Below are 15,354 nucleotides of genomic sequence, written 5' to 3'. Positions count from 1 at the left end.
CTCAACAATCATCACCGGTTGCTGTTTGGGCAGCTTGGACTTGGGTTACACTAGGAGAGTGCAACAGCCTTGGGCTTCAAAAATCTTGATTTGGGTTTGCTACTGGTGTGAAATTGGCAGATTTGGAATGCCGTGTGATTGGGAGGTTTTTTTTGTCTCTTCTTCTTTGTTTTGTATTGGTCTCTCGCCAATCTGTGGGTGTAGTGCTAGCAGATGATTGTGCTTCCTCCTTGGTGCCAACCTAGTTGGGATTGTGGAGTGTTTGCTATGATGCTTTTTGCACTTCCCTCCTTTATTGATGTATTTTGTTGCTTGTTTTGGCTCATTTCATCAATAAAGTCTCCCTTCTTTGCTGATCAAAAAAAAAAAAAAAAAATTTTCACTAATTTGTAATTATTTTTTCATCCCACTAATATGATATTTCTCTTAATTTAAATTATACTGATTAATAAAAAATAACATTTTAATTGACTGTAGAACTCCTATAGTAGTTTGTTTTCCAATTTTGGTGGCAAAGGTTCGGGGTTCAAAACCCATGCGTGGTAGGATGGGGTGAGATGGGGGGATAATGGAAACAAAAATTGCCTGTACAAATTAATCGTAAAAGAGGCGAATGACTAGTGACTTGGATTTGATTAATGAGAAAGATTAGACACTAGTAAAATATAATGGTCTCCAGTTTTGGAGTAATTTTGCCGTGAAACTTATGAACACCCTTTATGTGAGATGAAATGTGACAGCTGTTTGTCTACCGTGAGACACATGCCTACAATAAACTCATGAATAATTGTTAATTAAAAAAATAATAACTCTGACAAACACACTATCAAGATTGAGAATAGAACTATCACTTATTTATTTAATTTTTTTTTTCCACGTAGTACTATATATTAATGTTATGTTTTGATTCGTGAATTTGTATAGAGATTTAGAATATATATATATATATATATATATTTATTGTCGGTGATAATCACAAATAAAATATTAAAAAATACAAATAATAAAAATTACAATAATTATTGAAATAACTAAAGTGTGAAAAATTTGCTCTCTTTAAGGTGATTTAAGTCTTCTGCGGTTAGGCAAAGCCTTGCATCGATGCAACAGAAAAAATCTTGACTTGTCCCCCTAAGATATAACAGTCCGACTAAATCGTATGATTCACCAATACTGCACAATTGATTGAACTCAAAGCTTCATCACATTCACCCTTTATTTCTTTGCCTGATACTTTCACACAAAAATAATAAAATAACAAACATTTCTTCTTTTTTTTCAAGATAAGAGGTTGGCCCAATTTCTAGGAGAGGAAACTTGGGGCAAAAGAAAAGGAAAAATAATAAAATAAGAGTTACTTGGTGGGCAAGAAAAAAGGGTTTACTTGGAGGAAAAAAAACTTTTCTTAGAGGTAAAGAAATGTAGCTTGAAGAACAAATTATTTGGAGCTCAAGCAAACAATATAATCTATAACACATTAAACTATTAAAATATCTGCTAACATTCCCTTACCTATTTTAATATTATAGGTAACAAAATCTAAGATTATTAGGCAAATAAGGATATTATGCACTTGCATTGAACCTTTGTTAGTGAAACAGTAATATCCACTCCAGAGCCAATGGTATGCTCAACATTGAACTATGACTACTTAAAAGAAATAAATAATTATTGCACACGCATAATATTTCAAGTGTTCGTATAAGCTTTAATAGCCAGCACATTACGGCCTTGTGCGATCCTAGGATTCATTAGTGTGTTTGAGAATTAGCCCAAATCTCATAGGTAACGGCCCCACTACCACACTCACATAAGTGAATTTTATCAAAGGTGCTCTTATAACTATGACACCCCACTCAATAAGAGCTACAAAAATTCATTAAGAGTTTTTTTAATAACTCAACCTCTACAACGTTACAGGATAAATGAACTTACATCATAAACATGGGTAAAAATTAATTTAGTGTATTTCTCATAGCCATTATATGATTGTTCTTCGCATTGAACCTAGTAACAGGATCTCTAGTCCCTGGGTTTAGTATCTGCATACATAGCTCCTGCTATATTCAATGGGCTTCAACCCCATTCCCCTCGATGTATTTCAGACTCTATCTCTTGCTAAGGCCTTAGTTAATGGATCTGCAAGATTATCACTAGATTTAATATAATCCACATTTATGATGTCATTATTCATATAAAATCTCACAATACTGTGTTTTCTTCTAATAAGTTTGGATTTACCGTTATTATAGCGGTTTTTAACTCGACCAATTACTACGGTGCTATCACAATGAATCAATATAGGCGGAATTGTTTTTTCCAACAAGAGATTTCATTTAACAAATCTCTCAACCAATTTGCTTCTTCACTAGCTGTAGCTAAAGTAATAAGCTCAGCCAAAGTAATAAGCTCAGCCTTCATTGTTGAATTAGCAATAATGGTTGGTTTTTTCGATTTCCAACTTATAGCACCACCTCCCAATGTAAATAAGTAATCAGTGGTTGATAATGAATCACCTGACAAAGTATTCTAACTAGCATCACTGTAACCTTCAAGTATTGCAGGATACTTATTATAAAACAAGTCATATGGTACCAGATAAATATTTCATAATCTGCTCAATGGCTAGCCAGTGATCATCGCCAGGCTTGCTAGTAAACCTGCTAAGTACTCCAACTGCATAGGCAATGTCAGGTCTAGTACAGTCAGTCGCATAGCGCAAGTTGCCAATCATATTAGCATATTCGTTTTGATTAATTACATCCTCCTCATTTTTAATAGGAAATAAACGCACATAAGGATCAAAAGGAGTAAGAATATGCTTGCACTTACAAAAATTATATTTTCTCAAAATTTTCTCAACATAATGTGACTGATCAAGAAATATACCATCAAAGGTTTTGGTAATTTTCATTCCCAAAATATAATTAGTCTCACCAAGATCTTTCATATCAAAATGGCTACTAAGCATATTTTTAGTTTTCACGATGATATGAAAATTAGAGCCAAATATAAGTAAATCATCCACATTGAGGTTAATAATGACATGTGAATTTTTTTCAGATTTATAGTAGATGCATTTATCACATTCATTAATTTTATAGCCATTTTCAATCATGCAGGAATCAAATTTCTCATGCCACTATTTAGGGGACTATTTTAAGCCATGTAGGGATATAACTAGCTTGCACACTTTGCTTTCTTGATCGGGTTTCAGAAAACCGTCAGGTCGATCCATATAAATTTCTTCATCCAGGTTTCCATTTAAAAAAGCTATTTTAACATCCATTTGATGAATTTTTAGATCATGAATTGCAGCCACTGCAATTAATAATTTAATGGATGCAACTCTAGTAACCAGAGAAAATGTATCAAAATAGTCAAGATCTGCTTGTTGTTTAAAACCTTTTGCAACAAGCCTTACTTTATATTTATCAATAGTTCCATCCGGTTTAAGTTTTTTCCTCAAAACCCATTTACAGCCAATAGTTTTACAACCTGGTGGTAAATCTACTAATACCCAAGTTTTGTTCTCGTTCCAAAAAACAAAGTCAGGAGATGCCAAAACTTCTTGTAAAGTTAATAGAGTTTCCTCCACATTAAAAACATGATAATCAGGGCCAAAATCTTTTTCTAATTTGGCTTTTTTTACTCCTTCTAGGTTCAAAAACTACAGTGTCTTGGTTTTGTATAAGAGAAGTAGAGGAACCGATTTCAGATAAAATATTTTCTTGATAATTTTGACCCCCACCATTTTTGGATTTAAAAAGAATTTTTTCTTCGTAAAAATGGCATCACCTGATTCAAAAATTATTTTGTTTTTAATATCAAAAAGTCTATAGGCTTTACTATGTGTTGCATATCCAAGAAAAGCACAAGTGGTAGCTTTCACACCTAATTTAGGTCTTTTAAGGTCCACAAGTTTAACAAAAGCTAGACAACCCCAAAATATCCCAAATTTGACTTATGCCCTTTCTACAACTCAAAAGTTGTAACTTTTATTTTTTTATGTGGTACTCTATTTATAACATAACATGCAGTTAAAATTTTTTTTCTCACAAATTTGAAGGAGCACCTGCTTCAATTGGCATAGCATTTTTTAAAACAGTTAAAGTTTTATTTTTCCTTTCTACTACACTATTAGATGTAGGTGAATATGGTAGAGTAGTTTCATGGATTATTCAGAAAGACTAAGCAAATGAGTTGAATCCAAAAGATTCATACTCCCGGCCTCTATCACTTCTATATCTTTTAATTTTTTTACTGAATTGATGTTCAACTTCAAGAAGGAATTCTTTAAATTTTTTAAAAGCATCATTTTTATTTTTCAACAAGTATACATAAGCATATTTTGAAAAATCATCAATAAAAATGATAAAATATCTATTTTCACCATGTGTTAAAATTCCTTCAAATTCACATAAATCAGTGTGAATTAATTCTAGCAATTTAATATTTCTCACCATACTTTTATGAGGCCTTTTAGTTATTTTTGTTTGACTGCAAACTTTACATTTCTCAAAATTATTTGTTAATCTGAGAATTAATCTTAAACTACTCATGACTCCCATATATCGGCTATTAATATGACACATACGAGCATGTCAAAAATTCATAGAAGACAGTATGTAAACAGAAACATGTACTTTTCTTATTCTCAACATTTAATTTAAACATTCCATCACATGCATATCCTTTTCCCACAAATATACCTTTTTTAGTGATTACATATTGGTCAGATTTAATAGTCTGCTTGAAACCAATTTTGTTGAGCAAATAACTCGACATCAAATTTTTCCTTATGGACGGTGTGTATAACACATCTTTTAAATAAGTACACGTCTAGAGGTAAATTTCAGCTCAACATCTCCACATCCGAGCACCTCGATTAAATTAGAGTCACCAAGCATAACAATCTTCTCCTCATTAAAATGAGTAAAATCTTTGAACTAATCTTTATCATAGCAGACATGTCTATTGGCACCAGAATCTCTCCACCACCCTTCCACAGATTGAACCATAAAATTATTTGTAATCATAGCCACAAATGGTTCTTCAATAACATTAGCATATGGTTGAGACTGTTGCTGCCAAAATTTGTAAGTTCGAGCAATATGCCCACTTTTGCCACACACAAAACATGTCACATTTGTCAAATCTTGTGAAAGGTGTTCTTAGTTCTATTTCTTTTGCCTTAGGTAATTTTTATTTTGTGGCCTTTCAATATTTTTTCAGATTTTCTTAACTGGCTTCAAGTGACTATTTTTATGAAATCAACATTTAGGTAAAGTATTTCCAGAAGTTAAATTTACCTTTGCAGTGGAATGCTCTTGTGTCATAAGCGCATCTTGTCCTCGTGCTTCCTCCTACACCAGAATCCGTGTATTTAGAGTCTCCAAGGACGTCTCTTTTTACTTGTGACGCATTGACTTTTGAAACTCCCTTCAAGATGATGGTAGTTTGTCAATAATACTTGCCATAACAAGATTGTCTCCAATTTTGATACCTTCGGATCTAACTTCAGTCACTAGCATCTGAAAATCTTGAACTTGCTCCACTATTGATTTTCCATCTATCATTTGATAGCAGAAAAAATGGCTTGCAGCATATTTTTTAGCGCATGCCTCTTCAGTGTCATATTTATTCTGCAAGGCTTTCCAAATTTTCTTGGTAGTAGTGTAAGTAGTATCATAATAATCATAAAATTGATTCGAAAGACAATTCAAAAAATAATACTGACATTTATACTCATTTGTGTTGTATTTCTCAATTTTTTCAATATGAGCGATATACTCCTTGTCGATCATCTCTTCCGTGGGGACTTTGTTCAAATTTTCTCGGTCAGGATATAGGCCACCTTGACAAGACTGACTTAGAAAAGCACCTTACCTTTCTATCTCTTGAAATGGGTTCCCTTGAACCGGAAAGGCTTGTTGAGATCACCGGTATTCTCGTTGGGCTTTTCCAATACTGACTCCATGAATTTTATTGTTTGAATCTCCTTAAAATTATTGGTGATAATTACAAATAAAACACCAGAAAATACAAATAATAAAAATTACAATAACTATTGAAAGAGCTGAGGCGCGAGAAATTTGCTCTCTTTAAAGATATTCAAGCCTTCTGCAGTTAGGCAAAGTCTCATATCGGTGCAGCAGAAAAAACCTTGACTTGTCTCCCCAAGATACAACAGTCTGACTAAGTCGCATGGTTCCCCAATACTGCACATTGGTTGTACCCAAAATATCATCACATGCATCCTTTATTTCTTTACCTGATAATCTCACACAAAAATAATAAAATAACAAACATTTCTTCCTTTTTTTCAAGATAAGAGGTTGGCCCAATTTATAGGAGAGGAAACTTGGGGCAAAAGAAAAGGAAAAATAATAAAATAAAAGTTGCTTGGTAGGCAAGAAAAAGGGTTTACTTAGAGGGAAAAAAAAGAGAAGAGAACTTGGAGGGAAATAAACTTGTTTTAGAAGCAAAGAAAGGTAGTTTGGAGAACAAGTTGCGTAGAGCCCAAGCAAACAATACACTACAAAAGAAATTAAGGTTTTGGAGACCAAAATTTAGGGACAAAATTTTTTTTTAGAGACCAAATATTTTTATTGTAAAAAGTATCGTTATTATATTTTTAGTAACGAAAATTTGACATTAGTGATGAATTATTATCCTTTTAGGATCAAATTTTTGTCTCAAAAAATAAACTATTTTGAGACCAAATTATTGTCCCTAAAAATCTATTTATTAGTGATATTTTCAAAATTCCGTCGCTAAAAGCCTTGTTTTGACTTTTCGGAACGACCTTTTAGCAACTATCCTTATGATGATAGAAATTGGTCTCTAAATATTTTTTGCAACAAAAATTTCACTTTTACAGACCAAAATATTTGGTATCTAAAACTCTTCTATGTTGCAGTGATAAAATTTATAACACATTATAATATTAAAATATTTGCTAACATACAAGGACAGACCCAAGATTCGTCGATGGGGTGGGCTAATATTAAGGTAAAATTATACAATATATTTTAAGTATAACCACATAAGAAAAAAAAGAATTTAATAATATAATCTAAATTAATATCTAAATTTATTGATTAGAAACAATCTAATTAAGTTGTACTCGACAAGTCTCTAAATTTTTGAATTCATCGATTACAAAATCTAGATCAATTTTCAATGTAAGGTCTCATTCAAGGTAGAGAGAAGCAATCAGTAAGAAACTCATCTCCCGTTGAATTGCGAATGACAGTTTTAACATATTTCAAAGTTAAAAAACTAAGAGCAATATAGAATATTGAGTAAGGCAATATCATAAAAAAACTAAGAGTAATATAATATTTGTTGCATAAAGACAAAATTTTAAAACCATTGTTAATCAATTCCATTATCAACCAACGAAATAAAATAATTGGTTAATTACATTTACAAAAAATACTAGGATAGTGGAGTTGCTGTAGGTTACTAGAGCCGACGGAGAAGATGAAGAGAGGGCTGCTTTCTATCTATTGAAAGATGTGAGGATTGTTTTGGAAGATTTATTCTTTAAACAAATACAAACCTATTAGCGTGCCTATCTATTTTTTGGGACAAGTATTGGGCAGCTATTGGGCTGCCTATTTAAAAAAAAAAAAAAAAAACTATTGGCCCTTATTTGGGGCTGGCTGGGAGAGGTTGGGAGGCTGGGTTGGGTGGGAAATTTTTTTTTTATAGATTTTTTAAATTTTGGGTTGGGCTGCAGCCACCTATGCCCAACCCTAGGTCTGCCTTGCTAACATATATATATTTATGAAATATCAATAAAATATAATTATATTTCATGTATATATATTTTTCAATTCTCTTTTTAAATCCCTTCATAAGTTTATGAATCAATCAGCCTAATAAAATTAGTAAGAGTTAAATGTTAGTGAGGAAAGGAAAACAACACAGGCATTAACCTTTCCTCGATAGGAATTGATCCCATCAATTATTATTGTTTTATTATTATTATTATTTTTATTTTGGTCAACAAAGAGAACGGTGAAGTATTCTTGATAAAGAAAAATTGGTACACAAAAGTAAATGATATTATATTAATTTTTAATCATGATTTTAACCTTTGGTAAAGAAATGTAAATGATATTATATTCAATTTTAATCATGATTTTAACATGGCAAATTGTTGCTTTTGAGGGTTTTAATTTGAACTTGCTAAGTTTCATTTCCAACTGGCCACCTTATTACGGACAAGAATCATCAGTTACTAATAAAACAAAATCTCAGTTGTAAATTTCACTAATTACATATAATTATTTGATTTTAAATAATTCAATGAGTATCACGTTTATATTGTGAAATGCCTATATAATTTGATCCAAAAAACATGCCTACATAATAATTCTTTTTAGGATTAATTACCTAAAAGTCCTATCTACATATTTGGTGATAGCTTAGGTCCTGTCAAAAAGTTTTTGAACCAATAAATCTCATTTACAAGTAAAAAGACGTTTTGCCCTTTAATCTCAAAACTGAGAATGTTCTCAATTTCAAAACTGAGAATGTTTTCAATTTATAATTATTAAAATTAAGAAATTTCTCAATTTTTTTTTTCTAGTATGAATTGAGAGTATTATCAAAACTAAGAAATTTATAATTATCAATTTTGAGAAATTTCTCAATTTTTTTCATAATTAAAATTGAGAATATTACAAATTGAGAAGGTTCTTAATTTCAAAAAACCCTTGATCTCTCTCTCTAATGACAGTGGCATCAGTGAACTCAGTGAAAACCGAGACGTCACAATCAATGGACTCGTAATACAGAGCCCTAATTCCAATAAAATCAAATAGTGCAGTGCATATCTAAACTGATTGACTCAGATCTAGCATTACGACCGAAATGCTATCGCCGCCGGATGATCTCGGAGCATCGAGTGGGTCTCCAAGAAGAAGCTCATCCACCAATCCAAAACCAACAGGCGAGCGGCCTCCGAACCCTCCTCCGCCTCTTTTCGGCAGACTCGGAGTCATGGATCTGGAATTGTACCCATTGCCAGTGCCGTAATACGACGTTGCAGAAGATGAGCACGACCGAGGCATGAGCTTACCACCATTCAGCAAAGACGACGACGGTTTGAGTAGGGGAATGAGGCGGTGGTTCTGGTGGTAGAGCTAGATTCAACAGAGTTTCGTCGAGGATGTCGATGGAGGACTTGAGGACGGAAGGGAGAGGGAAGACAACTTGCCTTGAGTTTGTTGGAAGGGTAAATTGGTGAATTAAAAATTAATGGAACTTGAAGGAGTAAATAATTTTATCTAAGACTTAATAGATTATAAGTTCACAAATTGGGACTTGTATGTAAATGGCCCTTTTTTTTTATTAAATAGTAGGTGTTTAGGGTTTGCTTATTTGGTGGCCTTTATATATAGATATATATATATATATATATATATTTGCTTATTTCATCTTTAGTGATTGTTTTTTTTTTTTTTTTAATTTTCAAAAAACTCTAGGTTTTAGATTTAGTATGATTAGAAAAACAGAAAAATTTAAAAATTTAAAAAAAATTGAAAAAATCTAGAAAAAATAAAAATAAGCAAAAAATAGTGGATTCTTTTGGCTTTTTCAATTTTCTTTTTTGGAATTATTTTTTTTAAAAATATACTTTTTAGATATGTGTAGACCCAAAAAAGAAAAAAAAATTGAGTTGATAAAAAGTAAAAAAACCTATTGGTTTTGAAAAAATCACCGAAACAATAAAAAAATTTGATATAATTTAAAAACAAAAAATTCACTGAAAAAAAAAATTAAAAACAAATGTGGCTTTTTTCTGATATCAACCCCAAACATCATGTGTCGATGATCTTTTCAAATGACCATTGTCGATGATAATGTCTTCGGAGTATTTTTGGAGCAAAAAATAATAAGAAATTTTCAAAACCTAGAACACGAGAATTAGTTTGTCTAAAAACTAAGCCAAATCATAGTTGTTGTCCTTGTAATTTGTGTTTTGTGTTAATTTAATTGTATCAATTTTACCAATTAATTTTTTATATCACTACAACATAAACATACTTTAGTGGCACTACACTAGTGGCATATTTTTAGAAAATACCACAAAAACTGATATTTAGTGGCACGTTTTTGAAAAATGCCACAAAATGACAAACATAAAAGGCTCTAGTGACATTTCAATGAACAAGTGTCACAAAACTACAACAAAAACATACTTTAGTGGCACTACACTAGTGACATATTTTTAGAAAATGCCACAAAAATGATATTTAGTGGCACGTTTTTGAAAAATGCCACAAAATGATAAACATAAAAGGCTCTAGTGACATTTCAATGAACAAGTGTTACAAAACTATAACAAAAACACACTTTAGTGACACTATACTAGTGGCATGTTTTTAGAAAATATCACAAAAATAATATTTGGTGACACATTTAGATAAATGCCACAAAGCCACAAACATACAAGGCTCTAGTGGCATTTCAATAAAGAAATGTCACATCAATTTTATGGCATTTTATAAAATAATGACACAAAAAATTATGTTCGTGACATTTACCAACAGATGCCACTAAACTTTAGTAGCAATGACATTTTTTAAAAAATGTCAGGACACTAGGTAGGTGCAAATTACTTTTTATGGCACTTAGGTGAAAAGTTTCATAAACAAATATTTTATACCATTTTGAGAAATGCCACTAGGTCAAAAACTTTCCAAACTTATAATGACATTTTTGAAAAAACAAAAAATGTCAATATATTTTTAAAATTTTTACAATGCAGTAAATGATTAAAAATAAATAAATTAAACTCAATATACACTACAAGAAAAAACATATTCGGCAACTAAATTTCCTGACCAAAAAAAAGTTTGGTCACTGATTATATGAATTTTACCAACTAGAAAAATTTTAGTAGCCAAAAGTAAAGCTTTTTGGTGACTAAAAAAATTTTAGTAGCCAAAAGTGTATAATTGGCGACTAAAAAATAAGTTTAGTCGCCAAAAGTGGTTATTTTTAGCGCGGGAGAACTAAAATCCTAAGGCAGGAATTAAATTTTTTGGCGACCAAAATTTTGGTAGCTGAAAGTGCATCTTCGGTGACCAAATCCGATTTTGGTCGGCAAAAGTTAAGTTTTTTAGCAACTAAAAAACAATTAGTAGCCAAAAGTATAAAATTGGAGACCAAAAAATATTTTTAGTCACCAAAAGTGGTCTTTTTTTATTTTACTAGTAAATATTTTATTTTACATAAATTATGTTCAATAAAATAATTATGTTTATACATATACTTTTATATTAATATAGATGTATGTACTATATAAATAATATATGTTGCATATATAATCATATGGTGCTATAGAGGTGTAGTGGGAAGAGTGTGGTGTATAAGGTTTATGGTGCGGGAGGTTGGCGGTTCGAGTCTCTACAAGAGCGGATCAAATTGTTCTACAGCGAATTATCGTCACGAATGGCACTTGATAGCGTCACGAATAATGCCTACCATGACATTAAAGTGTCACTGAAAGGTTTTAGTCTTGATGGTGTAATGACACTTATAAGTGTCACTAACTCTTTTTTTAATGGCGTTTGATAGTGCCACAAATAATATCTACCATGACATTAAAATGTCATTAAAAGTTTTTAGCCATGATGGTACAGTGACACTTGCAAGTATCTACCGTGGCACCGATAGAAGTGGCACTTGTTCAAAATGCCACAAGACCAAAAAATGTCATTAGAAGAATAGTTTTGTGGCACTTTCAAATGTCACTAAACTAATAAAATGTTGTAGTGTATTAAGTTAATTTAGTCAAATTAATAACATAAATTTAAAAATTAGAAAATTTATTCTTACATAAAATTCATACGAAAAATTGTACAAAAATACCGTGTCAATGTTATTATTGTAAATAAATTCATCTTCAATAATATTTTGAATTGAAGTGAAAGGTCTACAATGAGCCATATCATTATGTATGAGAATTATGTATTAATTTTTTTATTTGTATAGCATTATTCTTAGAAATTAGACAAAAATCAAGAGTAAGTCATTTCAAAGTGGATATTGTGGTGAAGTGGTTTTGGAATCCTCTTTCAATCTAAACAAGCCCTTGAAGGATCCTTGAGATGCTACCTAAAATAGAAGAAAAACTCCGATCGATAGTGCCGGATTTAACATTCCAACAAGCAAGTTAGGTTCTTTTGAAAGATGAGTATTTAGTTTATTAGAGTGCAAGTTTTTTTCACATACCTCTTCCTTCAGCCTTTGCTCCCTTTTATAGAGTCATTAACTTTGATATTTTCTCCTCCAGCTTAGTCGTTCATCATCACCATGTCAAAGCTCATCTTCTTACTATACTTTTCAAAAGAGGACAGTCTGGGCCTATCTAATGGGGTCGTGCTGACTTATTCGATATACTTGGCTCAAACGCACGATCTGGGTACCCTTAACTCGGTACGTTCTTTATCTCATTTGTATCTACTCAGCAATGACTTGTTTGAGTCCAGTGGGTTTTGGCTAAATCTGACCCATCAAAAATGGGCTTGGATGTACTTCGTTTGCTGATTAGATTTATTTTTACTCGGTTCCCGCAATTGCCCCCTGTCACGACCCAAACCCGCCCCTATAGGTTTAGCATCGAAATCAGCCAGTAATCCTTGGATTACCGAAGGCCTCTGAACAGATTAACAAGATTAAGGGGCTAGCGGAAGCTAATACATAAATATAGTTGTCCAATGAGCTGTGCTGACTTATATGAAACAGAATATTTAAAACTTTATACACATAACCAGTAGTCATACATTATACCCACATACATTACAGTAATTTAAGTACATCCAACAACATCAAACAAGTCTTAAATAAACAGACACAGCGGAACTTAAACACAGGACTCTTCAGGAACCTCCACGTGAGGCACAATGGTTAGCTGACAACAGAACACAGATCCAGACAAAAGCCTTCAGGCTCGAACTCCAGAATGCTCACCTATAATATATATATACAAACAGTGAGCTAAAGCCCAGTGAATAACATTAAGGTAAAGGGGTTAGTGAATGAAATCCTAACATATCATAAGCAGAAAATAGATCATAGCATAATCATCTTCATATCAGAACATAATAATAGTACATCCCATAGAACACATAACAGAACGCCTTCCGACTAGAGTAATCGGTTCCAGATACCGATTAAACACATATCACCACAATGAAGTGGCTAACGAGATCTCGTAAACTTGTATGTGATGGACCCGTATTTTCATGCCGTTCCCCATGACTTGGGACTATCTATGGATGCCATAATGGATTTCAAACTTGGGATGTTCGTTCACGTAAACAGATATCATATCAGAGATCAAAGCTTATCACATTTCATTTGGAACATAATTTCATATAAACGTATCTTTACGATAACGTTACTCATAGTGGTTCTCGCAAACGGTTAATCAATCTTCAGACGTTGACCTACAATCACAAAAGTACATAACACAACACATCTCATTATTACACGTTCACATGGCCAACACAGCTTAACTTTCATTACGTTGGTTCTTGTTCATACTTAGCACATTGATTAAAACACACACACACTTGCAGTCTCGGAACTTGGTACATTATTTTCTTAGTGTGTTTCTAATCCATAACCTCATTATCAAAGCTTAATTAAGGCTTACGAATGCCTAAGATGCAATGAGGATGCCAAAACATGAGTTGGAACACTTAGGCAAAATTTCTGAAAATAAGGTCCCCGCTCGAGCGTAGACTTCCTCGCTCGAGCGGACATGCAAAATGAGATGGTCGCTCGAGCTCACATTCCTTCGCTCGAGCGATCTGTAAACGACATGAAACTTCTGGGAGCTTGCAATTCACGCTCGAGCGGACTTTTGGTCGCTCGAGCTGAGTGCATGTACTCAGAGTGGTCGCTCGAGCGTGAACTCCCACGCTCGAGCGTGGATGCAAATTCTGGAATTTCCAGATTTGATCACCAAGCTCAAAACTCGAATTCAACCACCCAAAACACATCTCTTGGGCCCCAAAACTTGAGATAACATAGTAAACTTGTAAAACATGAAGAATTTAGGATCATTTCATAAAATCATGGCCCAAGGGTTTGTTAAAAACTCACAATTTCAACTTGAAATTCAAGAAACAAAATATGCATGTAAAATTTTTTCTTCAAACTTCATGAAACTAGTAAATTGAGCTCAAAGGCTCCATGCATGAGGGAAATCCTTTTCAAAACATAGATTTAAGCTTTAAAATATGATGAATTACACATGCATGTGCCAAATAACTCATGATAACAACATAGATGCCCAAAATCAAACTTAACATGTCAAAACTCCATGTATTCATGCATGCATGTGAATTTCTCTTCCAAATTCTCTTTCAAGACTTCAAAAACATGGGATTGACTTACAAGACTTGATGAAATATGCATGCATGTACCATTCAACCTCCATTCCAACACAATTGATGTAATTCAAAGCTAACTTAGTAATTTAACACCTACATGAGCATGCATGTATGAATTGTAACTCTAATCTTCATCCTAGGCTCAATATACACATTTAAACTCACAATCTACATGTTAATAACTTAGATTCATAAATTTAGGAGTTGAATTCATACCTATAGTCTTGAATTAGTCTAGCTCTTGCACAAAATTGATGAACTCAAGTAAAATCTTCAACTTCTTTTTTTAATCTCTCCTTTCCTCTCTCTAGAATTGCACTCTCTCTCTCTCTCTCTAAGATGAAATCTCAAATTTTTCCATTCAAGGGAAATGAAAGGAAATGAGCTCAAAGAGCTAAACGTGATGCATATATAATTATGATGATATAGAGCATTAATTGGGACATTAGTCTAACCAAACACGACCTAATTAATCGTTATAAATCAATTTTTAATAAAATTTGCCACAAGGTTCTAAAAATTCCAAATAACATATTGATGTAATCAATTTCAGTTTCGGATGCCGATAAGGCTTTCAATTTACATATTAAAGCGGAAAATCCAAACAGATATTTCTACAGGCAATAGATAGAAAGCCAAATATCATGCAAAATACAGAATAAACACATAATTTATTTTAATCCTCTCATTAGCATCATTAATTACGGATTAGTGGCTAATTACGGATAGGGGTTGTATTGGAAATGAAATAAGGACATTGCATTATCATGTGTAAGTATATGAACTATTATGAACACATTCTTATTGAAAATATATTGAAATGAAACCTTTGTGCATGATTAAAGAAGTTAAGTGGAATAACATTTAATGTTAGTTTCAATACCGAATGTGGAATCTATATGAACATGAACGTATGAAAGTAAGGGATCAT

Source organism: Camellia sinensis, chromosome 14 (genome assembly GCF_055761805.1).
Source record: "Camellia sinensis isolate YWXY chromosome 14, ASM5576180v1, whole genome shotgun sequence".
Classification (NCBI taxonomy): Eukaryota; Viridiplantae; Streptophyta; class Magnoliopsida; order Ericales; family Theaceae; genus Camellia; species Camellia sinensis.
This window is presented reverse-complemented; position numbering follows the sequence as displayed.